The sequence below is a fragment of the Aythya marila genome (genome assembly GCF_965140915.1).
Source record: "Aythya marila genome assembly, chromosome: 14".
Classification (NCBI taxonomy): Eukaryota; Metazoa; Chordata; class Aves; order Anseriformes; family Anatidae; genus Aythya; species Aythya marila.
The window spans coordinates 1,275,915-1,298,352 of NC_139055.1; the positions used below are offsets into that span (position 1 = coordinate 1,275,915).

The window sequence follows — 22,438 nt, forward strand, 5'->3', positions numbered from 1 at the left end:
TCTGACAACACTCGCGGCACAAACTTCGCGCACACTTTCCTCATGGCTAAGTTTTCTTTCGCCATCTCAAAAACTTGGGTTTGAGGAATGCTCAAGTCATCAGCAATCATTCTGATACTCATCCTGCGAACACGGTTCAGTACATTTTTCACTCGTGACACATTTTCGTTGGTCTTGCTGGTCAAAGGGCGTCCGGAGCGGTCGTCGTCTTCCACTCTTTCCCTACCTTCTTGGAAAAGCTTGTGCCACTCAAAAACACATGATCTACCCATGGCAGCATCACCGTAGGCCTCCTTAATCACGTCGTGTGTCTCTTTGCCCGTTTTACCAAGCTTTACACAAAATTTGATCGTGTATCGCTGCTCCAGTAAACGCTCCATGATTCTCCATGACGAGGCGTCATGGAGACTAGGCGTTTCGACAGGTGTTCACAGTACAAGCAACCTGCTCTCTTTAACGGCCAACAGCCGACTGCCGATTTTTCCCAGAGTTCCCAATATCCCCCTCCACCGATCCTGTGCACACAGACCGCCTCTCGTCTGCCCATTCGCCCAGAAAAAAGCCAGTCCTACTACTTTCAGAACAGACCTTTCTCTCCTCATACAAGCAGGGATCTGCTTTGCTTCTTCATCTGCTTGGTATCATCTCCCTAATGAGGCTCAGTTGCTGTGAGAGGGGAGCATAAGCTCCTCATTTGGCAGGAGCTTGTATCTTGGCCAGAATTGACTCTTGAGCTCCTTGGTCACGGCCTTTACCTCCCTGCAGAACCTGGACTGTTCACCCTCTATGGCCTTGATATCTAACAGCACCATAAACATACAAATTAATGTAAACCAATACCCTTATAATCTTCAACACAACTTTAACACACATTTCCCTGCTGTGGAAGTGAATCAGACTACCTATTGTCTACCAGTTCAGGAAAAGTTTTAAGTTTAAGTGATCAAATAGCTTTAAATATAAATCTCTCATTGGGACTACACTCATATTGTCTATTAGTTATTATCATAGAATCATAGAATATCCCGAGTTGGAAGGGACCCATAAGGATCATTAAGTCCAATTCCTGGCACCACAAAGGTCTGCCCAAAAGTTTAGACCATGTGCCTAAGTGCACAGTCCAATTGCTTCTTAAATTCAGACAGGCCTGGTGCAGTGACTACATCCCTGGGGAGCCTGTTCCAATGTGCAACCACCCGCTCGGTGAAGGACCTCTTCCTGGTATCCAGCCTGAACTTCCCCTGCCTCAGCTTAATACCGTTCCCGCGGGTCCTATCACTGGTGTTTACAGAGAATAGGTCACCTGCCTCTCCACTCCCCCTCAGGAGGAAGTTTTAGACTGTGATGAGGTCCCCCCTCAGCCTCCTCTTCCCTAGGCTGCACAGGCCCAGTACCCTCAGCCACTCCTCATACGTCTTCCCCTCTAGGCCCTTCAACATCTTTTGTTGCCCTCCTCTGGACACTCTCCAACAGTTCAATGTCCTTTTTGTACTGTGGTGCCCAGAACTGCACACAGTGCTCAAGGTGAGGCCACACCAGTGCGGAGCAGAGCGGGACAATCACCTCTCTCGACCGACTAGCAATGCCGTGCTTGATGCATCCCAGGAAACGGTTGGCCCTCCTGGCAACCAGGGCACACAGCTGGCTCATATTCAACTTGCTGTCAACCACAACCCCCAGATCCCTCCCTGCCCGGCTGCTCTCCAGCATCTTGTCACCTAGTCTGTACATAAAGCCAGGGCTGCCCCATTCCAGGTGCAGGACCTGGTACTTGCTTTTGTTAAACTTCATATGGTTGATGATCGCCCAGCTCTCCAATCTGTCCAGATCTCTCTGCAAGGCCTTTCCACCCTCATCCAAGTCCACAACTCCTCCCATTTGGTGTCATCAGCAAATTTGCTCAGAACACCTTCTAGTCCTACATCCAAATCATTTATGAAAACATTGAAGAGGACTGGCCCTATAATGGAGCCTTGAGGAACCCCACTACTGACCATATTAGTGACCACCATAATAGTGGCCTAGAGCCATAGTACATTTATATTTGAAAAGACTCCTCAAGAAATGAACACAAACCAGTTTGATTAAGCAACACAAGTGTTTTAGGTCTGTACTCCAAAAAGGAAGCTTCCCAAGCTTCCCAAGGAAAACAAAGACTTAGAAGGCAGCCACACAGAAATCCTATCAAGGACCTTATCTCAGATAAGGTTGTCAAATTGGCAAGCAGATGAAAATGAAAGATTGGGTTTTAATTTATATAAGAGAAATACTACAACCTCAGTATTTCCAAGCAGAAAATGATTCCCTAAATGACTGATTACTATGGCTTAGAATTTGTAGACTCTCACAGTACAGTGGTACCTATACTAACACAGTTGCACCTTATGGCACCTTATTTATTTGTATAGAAGTCTGTAACTGTTATTTCTGATGGAAGTCTACAAATTAAAAAGAATAAAGTTTGCGAGAGGCCTACTGGGAATTCTGCTTTTTACTAAACTAAGAAACAGAAATATTCAAAAAATGGGGCAAGACCACTTTAGGACTAGAAACACAGTGGTTTATGGGTAAGAAAAGCAATTCCCTTGGTAAAAGGAGCACCAGCCTGACAATGTATGGTAATGTGCTAGCTTGAAATGGGATGAGGACATATGCAACGGTAACAAACAACTTAAGTGAGTAGTTATCATTTAATAATACCATGATTTTCACTAATGTAAGTGCAACTGTCTGAAAAACTAAACTTATTCAGAAGTTATTGTGAAGGACCTGGTCAAGAAAAATAGCTTACAAAGACATATGTAAACTGGACATATTAACTGATGAAAATAACATGACTGAAAGTTCAGTTAAAACATTGAGATCTCATGCATTTGCAGTCCTTTTTCCTCAACTTCAGAAACAGGTAACTGATAATATTTTACTTTTCTAGAATGTTATTCAGAGTTAACAACATACAGTGTCAACTTATATTTATTTTTTTTTCTGTTGTGAAAGAGTAAAAGAGTGGTAGTAATTTTTACATGACTATAAAATAATGAGGCTCAATAAATAACAAATATTTAACTTACTTATTTTTAATAGCATAGCCAGGTGCTCATTCCTCATATGGCACTAACATTTGCTTCCTAGAGGCTTATTATTTTTGAACACCTGTACTTATGTTAAAATAGCTTTAGAATGTTTTTGTTTTGTTTCCATTTCAGAAATAATGAAAAAAAAAATCTCTACTGTCATGTAGGAAGCTTTTTTTTTTTTTTTTGAGACATGAAATATGACAAGCAAAAAGAAAATAAAACAGTATGAGTTGTTTAATAAGTAATTCTAAATTAGGACAAATTATATAAAAGGAAGTTTGGCATACAATATTTTTTTTTGGGGGGGGGGGGAACAGATTCTAAACAGAGATACTTCTGTGACCAACTTGTAACAGATATTTACAAAACATCTAATCTTTTTTTTTTTTTTTTTTTTTTTAGTATAAACTATAGTGTTCAGATTTTTCATCATAAAGAACCCTGAGAAATAGATCAAGTCTAACCACAAAAGTAACAGATGTTTTTCACTAAACGTAGACAATGCAGTATCTGCTTTATCTCTGTATATCTTTCTATATTAGGTTTTGATTGCTTGATGATATTCAAAATGATTTGCAATTCTAATATCACTTTGTTTGGGATGAGAAACTGTAGCAATTTCAAGAGGTGAAGGGCTAATTCACATGCTATTTATTGTGTCTTTGAGTGCACCAAAATAGGAAGGACTAAGCTCCATTACATATGGATTATCAAACAATGCTGCTGAGATGATTGCTTTTGGTTTACTGACACATCTTGTGACAGTACCTGGTTATGCATGTTAGAGTGCTACTTACTACCCAAGTTGTCTCAGTGTCTTTAGAGGACTATTTTCATATCTTGGTATTCCTGAGAGCCTGGCAGAACACAGACATGGCTGACCAGCTGTTTCCTTGCTCTCTATGAGTATTACTTGAAGTGGACAGCACTTGCCTGAAATAAAGCTTCCTTCCAGTTATGGTAACATGAAGTAAAGTCCATTTAGATTAGTCACAAGAAACAATGGAAACTCCAGTTTCGACAGCTGAACTCCATTGCCGTAATGTTTCTCTGAACTCTGATACAAAGGATCTGCTGGCTGATTTCACCCATCTGATACACGTGTCTTCTTCCACATGAAATTTGAGCCACTGAGCCCAGGGAACCTTTCTGTCCTTTTAAAACCTATGACAGATATATGTATGTATGGATGACAAGCTTTATCTGAGTTCACAGCACAAGCCTGTTTAAACAACTTTAAGCCTGACATTAAGGACCTTGGAAAACTTTTACTTCCGGAGGGATAGATTCACCCCTCTAGTGTTAAAATGAGAAAAATAGAATTTTTGAGAAAATTAGAAAAATAGAATTTTAACACCTGCTGTTAAAACGAGAAAAATAGAATAGTTCTCCATAGCATGAGGCATAGGTATTTGAAGCAACTTACAGTACAGAGGAATGTAAAGACTTAATACAAGATATTAGTATGTTAAAGGAAGCCAACAATAAAATATTGCTTATCAACAGAAGTTGCTTCCAATTCAGTTAAACCCAATATGTACTTTCTATGCCAAATAAACATATTTTCCTTGCAAATCAGATTTTCAAGATTAATTTTTTCCAATTAATAGCAATTAAATATCGTAGCAATGAGATATTTGAGCAATTTTTAGCTAAAATATTTAATTTAAAATATTTTAGCAATTAAATATTGTAGCAATGAGAACCTACAAAATGATACATACTTAGAAAAAGTTTCATTATCTTTCACTGAACATAAAACAAACAAATGGGGAAAAAAGGAAAACAAACAAACAAAAAACACACAAACAAACAAACAAAAAGAACCCACAAACCAAACCAGAATTGCGTTTGTAATGCAAGTAAATCTTTCAACGTGATTTAGCAATTCTGAGTATCTTCAGGAATTGTATCATTTCATTAAGCAGGAATATAAACTAGAAACAAAACCCAGAGGTGCACTGTATAAACAAGACAGTAAACATAAAATATTAATTGGAGCAATTTATAAGTGTTCAAAAATCTGTAGAGAAATCTGTAGAGAAGTGAAGTTTCTCTTAATTGAAGAAATGCACAGGCCTAAAGGCACATTAACCAAACCTGCCCAATTTATTTCCTCATCTCACAGCCACACAGTTTAAAATTCTTACAGAAATTTTCAAAGACTAAGAATGTATAAAACACTGACAGCCACCTGCCAACTTTTTTATTTATTTTGTTAAGGGGAATCCCAGAAGGCTTTTTGGACATCTCTTGACCTATGCTTGTGTCAAGATTCAGAAAGTCTCCCAAACATTAAGAAATATTAAGAAGTATTAAGGTGTCTCCTAAAAATATAGGCAAAATACATTTCGCTATAGCTCAGCTTCAGAAAAAATAAAGTTACACCAACCACCTGTGATCACATTGCAGATCATGACTGTGAGGTCTTCTACAGTTTTCTGAAACACTGTAGTAATTGGGGTCTGACCTCCACACTTACTACCACACCAAGCTCTGCTGAAGCCCTGCAATGGGTGGACATGGGAGCAAGAGGGAGGGAGGCTGAGCTAAAAGTTCCTGTCTGGCTGGCACAGGCTGCACAGTCAGACCATAAAGAAATGCTCTTCAAAAGTGAAGGTGGTTAAGGTTCCTTGGCTCAGAAGGAAATTCATTGCATTTGTGTTTGAAGAGAGGATAAAAGAGATCGATAGCGGGAAAGCGTGCAAGGGAGTAAATCATGGGGGTGCAATGGAGCAGTAGATAAACATGCACTCTGACAGTCTGCTTGGAGCTATCAAGCTGCAATTTTGAAAGAAGCTTTCTGCGTGACAGTTCATTTTACTTAAGAAGTGGATAGACCTAAAATCAATGTATCTTTCAAAAAGGTACATCATTATATACTCTTAAGTGATGTTACAAGCACCTAGACTAGGAATGGCAGTACACTTAGCCTGCTTATTCTGCCACCCCACATGCAAGACACAAACACAGAGCCGTGGACAACCAGCTTTCTGCAAGCTCTCAGGGTTTACTATTAAGAAATGGACTTCCCCAAGAAGATACAACTCTTCTTTTTATTCAGGAGAGAGTTCATAACACAGCCTGTGGGTAGCTGGAGCTGCTAGACAGTTTTCATATTTTCCCATTTCCCCCTGCAATGACATGACTTGCATTTCAATGTATCTACATCATATTGAAACTGTTATCTTCTAACAGCACTTTTGCATAAAGATAGAAATTTATTCTTCTCAGTGTCCTGGACATGTTTCTTAAAATTCAAACAAACAAACAAACAAAAAAACACCAAACCAACCAGCTAAATAGAACCCCACAACCAACACAAAAAACAGAGCAGTAACAACATGTTTTCTTGAACTGCTGGGATATCTTGTCCAGTTTTTACAAGCTGAGCTAGACCTATGGTAAGACCTTCATTTGGATCAACCCAAGCTGTCTTCAGCAGCTCCTAGCAGAACAGAGAGAGGGACTGCATGAATAGAGTTTTGAGCTTCCTATCACTTTTCATAGTACTGATCACAATCCTTCTGAAATTGCACAAAAGCTCACATTCTTAACATCAACACAAAACACTTGATATTGGTATGATGTTAGGCAAAAAAAGTTATTCTTCTGAGAAAAAAAAAAAAAAAAAAAAAGACTAAAATGGAAATACTGGAAACAAACAATGTTTTTATCAATTAAGCATCTCCAGAGTTATAAATGATATTTTCCCCCACTATTATCAGAAAGGCTATTATCTGGTACCACTGGATTTTAAAAGTTCATATAGTCCAGTATTCGGACACTAGATGGCAATGTTCGATTTTATTTAGTCATGTGATTGAAACAATGATTATATGGGATCTTCTAAAAAAAGAAAACCATTTTTGGGGGGTTAAAAAGGAGGAAAGGAGCGTTTAATCTAGCTAAATAAGAATAAGGATCTAAATCTTAATAAATAATCTGTCTAAAATCATGGAAAAATCAACAAAATAGAAATAACCTGGATACAGCCATCAAGTAGATTAAGAAAAAAAGCACATATTTTGGTAAAAGCACAACATTCAGTAAAACCATAAGGTTTTATTATGTCTCAAAAAAACATTTTATGATATATTTTCAGTACTTCAAAGTAAATTATGATCAAAATAAATGTAGATTTAACAGTCCTTTGGCAAATTCTTCTCTTATCTGTATCGAGAGGCAATAGAGAGAGACAACTGAGTGTTGAGACAGAGGACGACAAGTTTCCTACAGTTGCCATAAATGTCTGCTTGAATTCCTTTACAACTCTGGACAGCCAGGTCTGCTTTAGTAAGGAATGGTAGTATTCATATTTGGAATATAAAACTTCAAGGAAGAAATTATTTTCCTGAGACAAATGATGACAGAAGATGAAGAGGAGCTGACAATACATTTTCAGGATATGCAGAAAACCCAGACTTTCTGGAGAACAAGTCCTACGAGGAGCAGCTGAGGGAGCTGGGCTTGTTCAGCCTGGAGAAGAGGAGGCTCAGGGTCGACCTTATTGCTCTCTATAGGTACCTCAAGGGAGGCTGTAGCGAGGTGGGGGTTGGTTTGTTCTCTCACGTGCCTGGTGACAGGACGAGGGGGAATGGGCTTAAGTTGAGCCAGGGGAGTTTTAGGTTAGATGTTAGGAAGAACTTCTTTACTGAAAGGGTTGTGAGGCACTGGAACAGGCTGCCCAGGGAAGTGGTGGAGTCACCATCCCTGGAAGTCTTCAAAAGACGTTTAGATGTAGAGCTTAGGGATATGGTTTAGTGGGGACTGCTAGCGTTAGGTCAGAGGTTGGACTCGATGATCTTGAGGTCTCTTCCAACCTAGAAATTCTATGTGATTCTGTGTGTGATTTTCCCAGACTATCTTTTAAAATACGATCTGTTTCACAGACATAAAGCTTGAGTCTTTCTTGCTACAGAAAATAAAATAAATAAAATAGAGGTAATCTCTTATTTCATCAGATTAACTACAGTACCATTTCCTGTTTGCCTTTATTTCAGAGAAGACCAAGAGTCAGGCAAAAATCTTGAGATCATACCCATTTCTGTTTCACCAGCTGTTTCATCTGCTCCTGCTGCAAAGCACCCTGTTAATCAAACCTATTTCCTGCTGAATGATCAAAAGGCTTAGTCTTGAGACTAATCAACATTAACAATCATTATAATAATTCTGACATGAGAGATGATTTTTTTTTCAGAGAAAACCAAGCCTAAGGTTACATAATTTCAAAAGGAGGTCAGGAGTAGTGATTTAAATTTTACAACAAGTTTTCCATTCTTCTTGTCTTAGGGTCTGCTGCTCTCTAACCTAAGAATCATAAGCAAATCCAATCTGTTCGGTATGATGCTATGCTACTGCCTTTCCAAAGCCACAGGGACAAAAATGCTTGGATGTTAATCTAATTGTCTTGTTGAAACACTTTAGATGGTGTGGTTAAAAAAGAAAAACACAGCAGGAGATACAATTGCTCTACTGAAACCCATCACAGATGTTTTTCTACCTGTCTTGGCCAAATTCATCTGTCATGTCTCATTCCAGCAGCTCTGTGATGGTTCAGATTTTGACTCATTCCCCTAAGTACAACCACACAGTAAACACAACAAAGAGAAGGAGGAAATAGAAAAGCTTAAATTTTATTTTTATATTATGTTTTAGATTCCATGAATTACAGATGAACATTCAGAGGCCAAGTTCAGAGCAACTTGGCCTTGGAAATGCAAATAAGTCACAGAACCTGCAGACTAAAATATTCCCTATATATTGGTTAAAGGAAATGAATAAAGCTGAAAAGAACTTTTCTATTAGTGGTTATGAGGCATAATTCTCTCTCCTCTGTTTGTTTGTTATTTATTCCTGGTGCAGCAATGCCTTGAGGTCTCAATAAAGTTGAGGCTTCCTAATACAAGACGACATAATTCTTGTCCTAATAGAGACAAACCAAGTGATGAAGAAAGTGTAGAAACAAAGGGCTGACAAAGCTAAAGGACTCTCCTAAATGATAAAGAAAGAAAAATAGATTGAGGTTTCTGGTGCCCTAGTCTAGTGCACTGACCTCAGGGCCTAGTCTCAAAGCTTGTCACCATCATTTTGTTCACTTCGGAAGTAACACATTCTGCCTACCCCAGGCTTCTGTCTCTCCATTAAAATCTCTATGTTTAGTGAACTAGTGCTTTACAGTTGAGTTAGCTGGGCTGGCAATGGACATAGATCCAAAAATCAACCATGGGCAAAACTACAACTAGAGAAGTGGGTGATAGTGCAGTTCATCGTTTACATCAGTTCAAATGAAAGTTCTTCGTGAATGACTAATACAATTGTTCTGTGAAACCAGTGTAAAGCTCTGAAGCATGGCTCACTTGAGATAAATGAGCTTGAAAATAATTCAGGTATATTAATTTAAACAAGCTTGCGTAGCAAGGACAATTGCTTAGTTTCACTAAGAGGAGGACAACTCCTGATGCTGGTTGCCATTCTCTTTTTCCAATGTGTTTGTTCCGTATAGAGAATGAGTGAAGGGATCAGGCAAAGTATTCCTGGAGGAGCTACTTTTAGCCATTGCAAAGGGGCCTCAGACTTAGCATGGATTTCCTCAGGACTTGATGCTGCCCTTTTTGGCTAGACAGAGCTCTGTGGTGGGTGCAAGCTTTAGGTCTACAAAGGCAGCAAGCTCAAACTCTTAAATCTGCACAAATAGAAAGATGTTGCTTTGTTGCAATACTGAATGATAATAGCAAGAAGTATGAAAAAATCTACAGCCTGCATTAAAGAAAGTTACTTTTTTCTACATGTAAAGACTCTAGATGTCACAATACTAGAAGCATGTACCTAACCATCATGTAGGTTTTCCTAATATATCCCATAACCACCTGAAGAGTTGCAAGAACTCTTCCACTTTCAGGATTCCCTGAGACTGAAGTGAAATCCATAAAGCCCCAAAGCACGCATTAGTGCATCTTTGCTCTGTAATAAACTGTAGAGCTTATTCTATGAACTGAAGGTCTCTCCAAAACATTATTTTTAAAATACATGATTAGCTTTAAAAAAAAAAAAAAAAAAAAAAAAAAAAAAAGAGAGAGAGAGAGAGAGAATAAAATATATATTTATTTTTTTTTAGATTGGAAAAAAACAGATTGACAATGCCAATTTTTGAAACATTTTCAAGATGCAAAGAAAGTGTATCAGGATATAGATAGTTCTGAATCCACAAGAGTTCTGAATTTATGTTGTTCATTCAGGTGAATAACACAGTTACATCAAAGATCAATAGGAAGAGAAAAGCGAAATATCCCAAATACCGCCTGTTGTTGTTTTGTAGGGATGTCTTTGCTCTGGGCAGTCTGGAATACCAAGAAACATCAACAGATTTTGTCAAATATAAAGACTGCATTATAAAACATCTATATAGCCTTTCTACTTAAATGTGTGTATTTTGCCTCCAAGGACTCGTTCTCTCTGAAGTTCAAGGACAGTACCACATCATGCACAGCTGGATGTACATTAGAGGGTATTTTGGCTTCACCTCTGGAAGTCTCTCAAGTTTCTAACAAAATCTTCTTCTTGGATTTTTCATTCTAGCTGACAAGCTAAAAAAGAAAAAAAAGAAAAAAAAAAAAGGCCATAGTGATTTTAAAGAGTTCAAAGTAAAAACCACAAAACAGAGCAAAGACCAAAGAATGGAGTCTTTCCTTTCCACTCTGACTCAAGTCACAAGCCTTTGAGCCTTTTTTTTTTTTTTTAAATGAAGGAAAGGTTTTAATCAAAACAAACAAAACCAGAACACAATCAACTGGTTTTGATATTCCACTAATAAAGGCTACATCATTTCTAAGACAAACACCTCATATTCTTTCCCTAAAAGATCTAGTACTTACATTAAAACTATAGTTCCAGTGCTCATGTAGCTTTCATGATTTAAGTGTGTAAATGAGGACATATTTATAGGGAGTTACACTTTTTAATCAGACTAACTGATGGAGTGTGGGGGAAAATAGATAAAAACGTACACAAAAAAAGAAAATCTTTCAGGCAGATGTAAACTGAAGAAGTCCCTTTGTTACTTAGAACATAACTAGTGAAGAATGCTATAAGATTGTATTATTACTGATAATCGAAATAGGGTAATATTTATTAGCTTCTTTTTCTCTTTACATAGTGCATTCTTGTTTTTATTGTTAATTAGAGGATTAAATCTGGATACCCAAATACTTTCATATGTTAGTTTTACTTGACCAATGAAAAGAATTTTCTGGGACACTTAATAATGAGAGGTTAGAAGTAAAGTAACACTGAAAAAAATCCTGGGAAGAACACCAGGGCCACAGGGAACAGACAGTCTTCATAACAATTGCCGCAGATCTTGGAGAACGCTCTAGAGGCTCCTTCTATTCCCGCTCTGCATTGCATCCAAAAGCTAATACCTGAAGCATATGCATTAAGAGACATCAAGGCACCTGCTAGGTCAGAGCTCCTAAAGGGCATCTAAGTAACACAGCTGTGTGATGAGGCACTTAACATTCAAGGGCTAGCCATTCAATGGAGTCTTGTGAGAAGAGCTCAAGTGTGTTTGTTTTTGTTTTTGTTTTTTTTTTTTCTGATTACTGAGATAGTTCAGTTAAAGGGACTGCAGGGATAGGATGCTTTTCATGGTAAGAGAGCAGAGGAAGACAATGAAAAGGTAAGTATGCCGGATGTTTCAGTGGATGTAACAGCTTTTTGAGTTGGAGATTTGTGTTGCTCTGCAAATACAAAAATACATGTTGTTGTCCACATTGTGGTACAGACACAAAGTACAGTGTCATTCTTTTTTGAGTTGAAATATCCAGTTAATCAAAACAAGAGCTTTATAGGCACTGGGACTTCAGATCAATGTATTTGTAAGATGTACTGAAATACTAAACTGCACCATTATTCAGAATTTAAGATATCAGTGCCTTATTAATGCTCCCTGACAACTTTGTGTATAGACAAAGAACATTTCTGAAAAGCTCTGAGCCATCACGAAGCTAACACAGCAAACAACAGCTAGCAAAGAAGTGGTACATTAAACACCATTTGTTGAAAACAAGCAATTCATACTCCAAGTAGTAACATTCCAAGAAAAATAGATAAATTCCAAAAATGCAGAAAACAAGCCAAGTTTAGTAAGTCTCATGGCTACTCCATTACAATAACCTTTCTTAGAGTCATGGCTTTCTTGGTGACAGCAGTTTCAAATGCAGTGTTAAAAGGCAGCAATGAAGGTACCAGACCTTGGGCTAAGCTGAATTACATTCAGGATAGAGCCAAAGGAAGAATGAAAGTTAGTCACCCTTTCTCTGAGTGATGACTGGTCTCTTTGAAACATAGGCATGCCTAAGACATAAAGCAGTCTTTAAAATCCACTTCACTGAATTTCTGAAGTTTTGCTCTACAACTCTTGCAGGCTTGGCTTAGGTCTAGAACAGATGGAGCAGATATAACACACAGCTCAGAACTGCATGCTTTTATTTGCATTTTGAGATTAAAAATATTATTATGCTAAATACGAATTGATTATCCAAACCATTAATTCACGATTAAGGAATATTAAAAACACACATCATGCATAACCACTAATCAGCAAAAAATCCAAAGTTAATAAACTGGTATTTAATTGTATCTTGTTAACTTTAACATTTTTCTTAATCATAATTTAAAGCAGTTCCAAGATGCAATTTAAATCATTACCAAAAACTCTTGCCAGTCCATTTCAAAACCAAAAATTATCTGAAGTTACTCTTGACTTTTTTCCTTCTCCAAACTGACTATAGTAATTTATACGCAACCTTGCATCCACCCCAGTAACTATGATTAACCCACATCATCCACAGCCAGAAAGCTGTCCAAAGTGACAGCCAAGACAGACAGAACAATAAAAATATAACTACACTACCAACAGCAACAAATTGCTTTGCTTCACCATACTGATTTCTTTGGAGTCTCACATGGCCAGCAGCAGGAAAGTCCTTTGCAAGATTATAAGGAGACTACAGAAAAAATGGGCTACATTTGTGCATGAACGTACAATGCTCTTATAGGTTACTGTGTAAAACCAAAACACTACAAAATGAGGCCTGTAACTCAGAGAAGTCAGATGTAACAAAGGGAACAAGGATCTTGGATTCATACATCCTAGTGAGATGAAGGATGGCAAAGCCCAGGTATGTTCTGCCAGCTGGATTTGGGTAGCAGGAAGCTTGTATTTTTTCTGTTGTCTTTCCTTCAGAAATGGGGAAGAAATTTTCAGGCAACATACACTGTGCACCAACACCTGGATGCTTTCCCTTGTCCCCAGGAATGGTCTGAACATAACCCACACATCTACATGAGAAGAGGGGAAGAGGCTGCCTGTAAATCGTGCACATAGGCATGGCTGAGGACAGAGCTGAGAACTGCTACCAGAGACCATGAGGAGGGTCCACTTTTGGGATCCAAATTCCATGGCAGCAGAGGCTGAATAGACTAGTCTCATATCTCCTGTATATCCAGCAGCACTGGCAAAAGTGGCCATGCTTATGTAATCCACCTTGAAGTTTTTTGGACACACAGTATACAACTGGATGGGCAGCAATTCGTAATGCATTTACATTATATCTGTAGCTAGGAGAAATAGAGCTCCAGTGAATTAGTGTGATAGAGACATACTTTAATTCATCTGTAGATAGTTTGAATACAGTGGGGAAAAAACAAAACAAAACAGCACAACACGTGTCTTTACCAGAGCCACTTGGATGTCCAGAACCACTGCCTGCTATGCAGGCATCCTAAACTTTATGATCAGTTACACCATTGCCCGTTTTTGTCCTAAAAATGCATTAACTTTGCCAAAAAGTACATTACCTGGAAAAAAAAATAAATTGCTCTTTTATTTTAAATCTGGTAATTCAAAATGTCACCTTTCTCGGTGTAACTGTGTTCCTACTGGTGGAGAATTGATCGTCACACAGTTTTCACCACTGAATCACCCCAAGTGTTTTTACTGTTTTGGAACTTTAAAATCTGTGGTTACAACTGCCTCACAATTCAGTTGACTTATACAATAAAATAGATGCAGAAAAAGGATTAAGAATAACCCTCCGTGGCCCAACTAATCAAGTATATATATATGGAAAACAAAAAATTGGTGCTACTTACGTGAATTGGCAAGTTTGTGGGTAACAATATAAGTAAAGATGTGTTTTCTGCTTGCTCTTTGCATTCTCCTATGTGGGCTGTAGAAATTACAGCCCTGGAGTTTTATTCTTTTACAGTTTAAATAAACTTTTTCTCTTTTGAGCACTTTGCCTGTATGCTCTATCATGGTATACATCTGTCTGCATTAAAGCTCATTTTATACACCTGTGCTAACACTTCAGTTTGGAATCCTTTTAAGTCTCCCTTACTATTTGTTCCACAGCCTCTGCTGCTCCAAATTTAGTTTCATCAGCAGCTAACTACTTCACTTTCCCTGTCAGTCATGTATATAGATCAGGCACCGTCTATGTTCAAGGACACTATGTTCCCTTTGGGAACCCTTCTTAATACTTCTCACCAATTTAGAAGAGCTTGTATGACAAGCAATTGCTTGTTTGATTTTTTTTTTTAGCTACTCTTTATCCTCTGTATCCACTCATTTACTCCCTTGGCTAGATGCAGCTTTCAGCTTAAGCAGGAGTCTGTGAAGTGGACCTTTTGCAAAGACTTTCCTCCAAATCCATAAATTAAAGCCATATATTGTGCACTATGAAGGCTACTGCTGCACCTTCAGAAGAAACAGCAAGAAAACTTGGTTTGGTAGGACCCACACTGCTCCTGCAATGTTGCTTCTGCAATCATACTGGCTAGTTCCTCTGAGATTAACATAAAAGATGAATGTTTCATCATGCATTTCATTCTAACGTGTCAAGGGAGATTCTGCTCTGGGTTGCATCAAATTATCCCTAGAGTAACTTTACAGATTTCAAAGGTTTAATGTGTCCTGCCCCTTTCCCATAGTGTAGCTGTCAAAACTCAACATCTGGTGTTACAGATTCTAGCATTTAGCACAGTTACAAACTAATATGCCTCTTAACCAATTCAGTGAGACTTCCGTGAAAACGAAAAACAATCAAAACAACTCCGAGATTGATGCAGTTCCTATGTATGGATCAAGGGCATGACACGTTTGATATTTGTTCTGTGGACAGCAGTTCAAATTGAGGATATTGCCCTTAGGGCCAGCTACTATCCTTAATCTCTGCCTACAGCTTCCACTATCATTACTGTAAGTATGAAGCAGTTAGATTTTTAATAAGCCTGCATCCAGCCAACCTTCATGGCTATTTAAAGACTCCATAAGGACTCTCTTATGATTTGTAACCAGAACATCTGCCATCTCTTGTTCAGTTGTACATCTTTTCTACAGCCTCAGAGAGCATCCTTATTCTTTGCAAATACTGGTCCTACACGCATTTGAAAAGATGCTGAAAATTGTTCCCCAAACTACTAAACACTTAACTCACTCCTCTCTCTGGGCATCTTAATGGAGTTGCAAGAACTAGCAATATATTTGCTAGTATTTTGCCCAGAAGCCCATTGACATGGAAGTAATAATCTAACACAGCCAATGCATGAGCATTTAGGAAAGTTGTTTCAGCACACTTTCACTACACTGGGAGATGATGTAAAGTCCTTCCCCTTGTGTCAAACCCCGTATCATTCAGAAGCCAATACAAATATGTACAAGAGCGAAATGAAGGAAAGAATAGGAACAAAACTGATCTGGAAGTATAAAGTAATTCTTCCTTGCTTCTCTTTTTGGACCTCCTAATGCAATCACATTTCTTTGAAGAAGAATGGAAACCGGATACAAGGAATAGATACCATACCATGTATTCTGAAAAATCAGGCATGCATATTACAAGCTAGGGTGCCCTATCTTATCTGTTCAGTAAGAATTCTCTCTCTTCTTTCAAAAAAACTTTCCTGCAGAATCCACCCATATCCAAACAATTAATCCCCTTAATTTTTTGTTCAGCCAGTTTCCTGGCAGTTGAACAGGAAAGAAAATATAAATCAGTAAGAGGTCTCTGCTATTGACAGGTTTGTTGCAACCCTGGGGCTGAGATGAAGGACCGTGCACAGATGTCCAGCCTAGGGCTGGAATATCCCCTTCATTATAACATGTTTGAAAATAAAAGTTGAAACTACACCTTCTGTTACAGTAAACAGCAAATAGTAAATATTCATTACTGTTGCTAGCAAGGACACGGGAAAGGTGGACTGCCACTAGAGCTGCTAGACTTTCCAGGTAGACTGACTGAGATCAAGGGTCCTAGCCATGCTAGGGACCCCTGCTACAAGTTATGAACTGAATAGAAAATGGCAGCCTACCAGACATCGTGCAGAGATGTTAGAAAAACCTCTCTAAAAAGTTTGAGGCTGAAATAAAATGTCAGAAGCTTTTTCTGAAGCCATTCGTAAACCCTGTTCCAAATTCTCCAATGAAGATTCAGTACAAGTTTCATTTCATACTTCCAATACAGTTTGTCATTCCAATTTTCAAGCTACACTATTACTTTACTTCAGTAACATATGAGCATACATATCATTACTAAAAACTCTGCTTAAATGACCTAACTAATAGAAAACTCCTACTGTGCCATGCATCATAAAGCAGATCATTTTTGAAAAGAAATCACAGCAGAAATAGGTAGCTGTTAACTTTATTATAGAAACAGAGGTAAAATTGAACCTTTTGTCCCAAATTCCATATTTGAAATACTGACAGAAATCAAATTTGCTTTGTCTAAATACTGTTCTTGTGCCCTCCCTCAGAAAGCCAACTTTTTTTTCTTAATTTTACTACCCTCTTTCATACATTTCCAACAGCAAATGAGCTCATGTTTATTTCTTTCATAAGGTTCTAGATATGAAGCTTGAATAATATTTAGTCTAAAATCCTGAATGAAATGTGAAACATAATTTCTTCATCAAGCCAGTAATTGGTGGTGAAAGGAGATTTACTGTTTTGGTTTAACAGCTACAAGCAATTAGCTGACTATTCCAGTAACTGCAGTTTCAGTTTTTCCCATCTCTTAGATTCTCCCACTCCTTTGCCTGCTAAATATAAAAGACACTTCCAAAACTCACTGCTCTGCCTTCTAACCCAGGATTATCTCCAATAAAATTTATTTCAGCCTTTCAATAAACATCTTCCATATCTCCAATTATTCCTGCATCATTTTTCAAAACCCTTCTCAAAATTTTCAGTGTCCTGTTTGCACTATAGGACAAAGGTAGCTGCTTCTGATAGGAGGAATAAGCTCTGTACAGGTATGAAGTCAAGTGAATGCTAGGTACATTGCCCATGAGAAGATAAGCAGTTCTGTAGTGTTCTTCTAAACTTATGGATAGGCTTCAAATTATCACCAATAGCTAAATTATTTTTGTGAGGTTCAATAAATGAACAACAAAAAATACAACTACATCATTGGATTTCCTTCATTTAATGCTTTGAACAGATTGTATTTATGCCAGCACCAAGTAATTATTTTCCTTATGTAACCACCAATGGAACTCTCATGATTCAGTGAAGAATCTATTGCATGGCAAACAGTATCTGACATTTATTCAGTGAGTTGCTTACTTCTGTTTCTCATACCCATCACTTCTGTATGCACTGCTTATACCCAGGTGTTACATGGCTCAGTTCTTGGCCTCCATCAGTGCCCCTGAGCCAGTTTGCTATAAACACTGTCTTTTCCTTTTCAGATTTATGATCAGTTATCACAGAGATCACTAGTGACTCAGCATTTAGCTGCTGCTATATTGCAGAAACCTTGTTGGACCATGAGCACAAAGAGGAGTAACTAGTGAAATTTTGCAAGATAGATTAAGAAAAGCTGCAATATTTTGAAAACTTTTTTCCTATTAGTAAGAAAAACAGTAAGCTCAAGGCACTCAAAAAAAGTCCAAAACTCACTAAACAGTAGGTGCAAGCCTTCCTTGGAAAGAACAAACAGTTTTAGTAAGAAGACAGGATCTAAGGAGCCTGGCTGTATTTACCTGCTTTTCTAGACAGTCAGAAATCTGTAAGTGAAATTGCTTGGTGTGGCTAGATATGCCATGCTGGACAGCTGCCACTGTAAAGAGTACAGAGAAGTGCATCTTCCTGGGAAAATGGAATAGAAAAGGAGGAAAATAAGCATGAAAAATAAAATAAAATACAATTTTAAATAACAAATATACAGCTGAAGTATTCATGAAAAGACTACTTATGAGCATTTATAGCTGAAGAGAGCAGGAAGTGTTGGAACAAAAGCTCTCCACTACTCCTGACATGGTACAGCTACAATGAATGATTGCTCGGGACTGACAAAGTTGTGGCTGTGCAGTCCTGTAATGGATCAGTCACCTTTGCCAACAGAAAAGAGGTTAGTGAAAGATGATATTTTAATGGAAAAGGAAATGTTTATAGTTTCTTCCAGTTGTTTTTCTGGCAGGTAGCAATCACCGGTCTACTTAGGCCAAATCATTACCACTAAATTCAGTGACAGTTGGTAGAAGAGTAAGCTTGGAGCTAACTAGGGAGAGCAGTCTACAAATGAAGCAGTATGTTTGCATCTTGTTTATTACCAGCAACAGGCATGTGGACTGCCAGATGCCAGCAATGACACACAGATGCTAAAAGTGAGATCTTGTCTCACTTTACTCCCTTTACTCCCTTGAGAATCTGAAGAAATCAGTTGTATTCACAAAATATAGTGACAAATGTGTTCTCCCACTCCCCCCCCCCCCTTTTTTTTTTCAAACCAGGCTCCAAAGGATTTAGTACAGTAGATGACAGAATCTCTTATAACATATGTTGTCAAAAGAATTAATAAAAACAAAGAAAGAACTAGAGCTGCACACTAGACAGCAAGCCCCTTAAGACAAACACATCATGTCACTGGGAAATGAAACTCTAATAATGTGAAATTTGTATTACCCTTGCAGAAAGCAGTTGTTTAACACAGCTGTTGCTTTAGACATGGACTTTGGCTGTTGTTTTTTTTTTTCCTCATCAGAAAACCTATCACATCTAACACTATGATGCCCTTTGTGGTGGACTATTCTGTCTCTCCAGTGAAAATGCCTGCCTTTATCCCCTCACTCCTCCCCCCATGTTTTAAAACGCTGTTCAGGATGTCCCCAACAGTGGAATACACATTCAATATCCCAAGAGATATAAAATTAATGGAAAAGTAAAAGGTTTAGGAACCACAATTTGATGACGCTACAGATAGCAAAATAAGAAATATTTACAAATTAGAATCAAAGCCAGAATTTACATGAGTTCCTATACATAAAGAGGAAAAAAGGGCCACAAATTCAAATGAAATGAAACATTCAACAGATGTTATTATGGGTAATTACGATAACATTCAGAAAAGAAAAACAAAACACCTGATTTGCCTGATTAGTAACTTAATACAAATTCATTTATTAAGAATCTAGAATCACCTGTTAATCCTGGCTGCATAAATTCTAGACTTTAAAAAAGTGGAAGATTAAACAGAACTTTGTGAGTCCAACCTTCCTCTCATCTGCATATAAACCTCAGCTTTCTTACATCTAAAAAGATCATATTTACAATTTCAGAGGGAAATCTCCACTTTAAGTTTGTAATGATGAGCCAGATAATAGCTTCAAATAGATCCAAGTAAATTCTAGCAAATGATGTATAAAAGCCCACAAAAATGTGGATTTTTAAAATGGCTTGGACTACACATTCTCTCATAGTGCAATGCCCCTACTATCAGATACAGATGGGATGTAATTCATTTGTTGCTGTACATATGTAATTCTAAACACAATTTACTATCTGCAAGGGAGCATTAATATAACAGCAGCTTGCCAACTGTGTACTACAGCATCAAAAAGGAAGGAAATGCTAGAACTATTCTATCACAGGGTACTCGCCTCCCACCTGAGGAATCAAAATGAAACTTCAACAGAATATGTCATAATATCACCATACCTGTCAAACACAATGCAGAGAAAAGTGGAGACTCCAGGCAAATTGTGTGAACCCTAATTCACCTTGCTTTATTAAAATGCAAAAAGCTGGGCTAAGAATACGTTTAAGAGCATAGAAATCACTTTTATCCTGCGTGCATCTTTTCCTTTTCTTGCCTCTGAAAACTTGGAGACTTGTCCATCATCTCCCTTGCCTACATTTCATGTCTTTAATCCAACACCAAGCTAACATTTTTGTGGCTTAAGTTGATCCTACAAGGATCAACCGAGACTCCAGAAGGGAGATTGCTCTAAAATAATAAAAACAGGTAGCAGAGACATACGGGTTAAACAAACATGGTATTATTACCAGTATGCAGACTGGCTGAAACAATAGCTATAAGAAAAATGGAATTTGTCAAGATGTGTTTGACTATGAAGTCAGTCAACTTTAAGCTAAATTTTCCACTACTGCATAAAGCACTGAGAAGATACAGGTTTTAAAAAGTCACAGACACTTGAAAATATTTTAAATTCCTACACAGACCACAAACTGCAAGTTGTTATTGTAATGTACAAATTACTGCAGCGGGGGATGTATACCACAGGCAGAGTTACAGAATCAACTTGTGAGCAGCCTGCCTTCAAGCCCCTTTTTTGTACTTTGCCTGTTATGAAGCAAGAGCTAAACTGCTATAGCACAACAGATCCTATGTGAAGAATTGCCAAAAGTCTTATTTTGCTTATGTGGTTGTAAAAATGCAGAGTAATCATTTTTCTGCAGTGGTAAGGACAGAAAGTGGAAAAAGAATTAAATTTCTTCATGCTTCAAAAAGGGTCTAGATCATGCCATTCATGTCACTGCTTCCCCCGCATTATCTTTGGTTTAGGATTATTGAAATGCATTTATTACTTTGTGGTATGGAAACCAATTCAGTAGCTATGTCTTAAGGACATTTCAGCTTAAAAGTAAAAGCTTTTCAAACTGATTTTTATGTGCATATTGGCTATTACACTGTGACCACGTTCTATAAATCTCTTAGTTGAAAGAATAATAGCTCTTATCGATTACTGTTTGATCATGCAAGATAAGGCAAGTGGGAATAATAAATTATCTTTAAGGATTATTTGTGTACATCAGCAAACGAGACTAAATGCATGTTTCATATGTTTGCTGATGAATCCGATTTGTATGTAACTAAGGATGTTTCCATGTATAACCTGTTAATGAACGGTCACATAGAAATGGAAGAAACATTTTTAGTCATTTCATAGCATCAGTCATCTCTCTTGAGCAAACACACTGCGAGAGCAGCACTGGGAAATACTGGCACATAAATCTCCTTATCACTGATTCTAAAAACACAGCGTTACATTAAGATAATCAAATGTCTGCATGGAACCACCACAGAAATTCGCTAAATGGAGGTAGATATGCTGGGAAAATTATGTATGCCTACTGTAATCATGCAGACAACAGCTGCTCCTTGGTACTCATAGGAATTAAACCCTTAAATTACAGTGACTCTATAATTTAACTAGATTATCTGAGTCACTCAGCAGGTATCTGCTACTTGTTAGGAAGAGCAGCTCACCGCTGGATTCTCCAGTCTTGAAAATTATGTCGAGATACTCTGATTTTATTTATTTATTATAAAGATAACCACTTAGGTACTTTTAATTCCATGAATAAACAGATTGTACAAATCCCAGAAAAAGAAGACACAAAAAATCCTCCTCACTCCTAAACTAAACTATCCCATTACTCTTGAAGTTAAAAGATAAACTATATTTGCAACAAACTTTCATAGGTGATTAGCTGAAATTCAGAATTTTGGTGAAATGCAAGGGAGTACATAACACAATAACCTTAAATCTAATAAATTTGGCATTTCCCTTCCCTGGTTTTCCCAAACTGACCTCCCATTCATTAATGCCAGCTCTAACACTGGTTTCTCTCTTACTTTTGGATCTCTACTTTTCTGCCTCCGTTCTTGCCTTTTCTTCCTTTGCTCACCTGCTTCATTATAAAAATGAAACATGGAGTTTTACTTAGCCTGTGCTCATTATAAGCAAACATAACTCAACTCCTTAGTCTTTAGTAAAAAACAACTATTAGGTATTGCACGGGGAAAAAAAATAAAATAAAAATATCAGATTTAAGTCCTCAGTTATAGGATTTGTAAGAATGCTAGTCTGGGTAAGCAAATATGCTTTATTAAACTTGTCAGTATTGGTCAAAGGATCTTGAAATGCTTTAATAAAATCATAGAATGGATTAGATTTGAAAGGACACTGAAGACCATATAATTTCAACCCTCTGCCATGGGCAGGAACACCTCCTGCTACACCAGGTTGCTCAAAGCCCCATCCAGCCTGGCCTT

At 37.7% G+C, this 22,438-nt stretch overlaps 1 long non-coding RNA gene across 1 annotated transcript in view; it reads right to left on the reverse strand.

Moving 5' to 3' along the window:
- Positions 1–10,540: 10,540 nt before the first annotated feature.
- Positions 10,541–22,438, reverse strand: part of LOC309883602 — a 93,012-nt gene continuing 81,114 nt past the window's right edge. Inside the window, exon 3 of the long non-coding RNA XR_014318485.1 lies at positions 10,541–10,663. This is a non-coding gene — a long non-coding RNA (uncharacterized lncRNA). The remainder of the gene's footprint in view (positions 10,664–22,438) is intronic.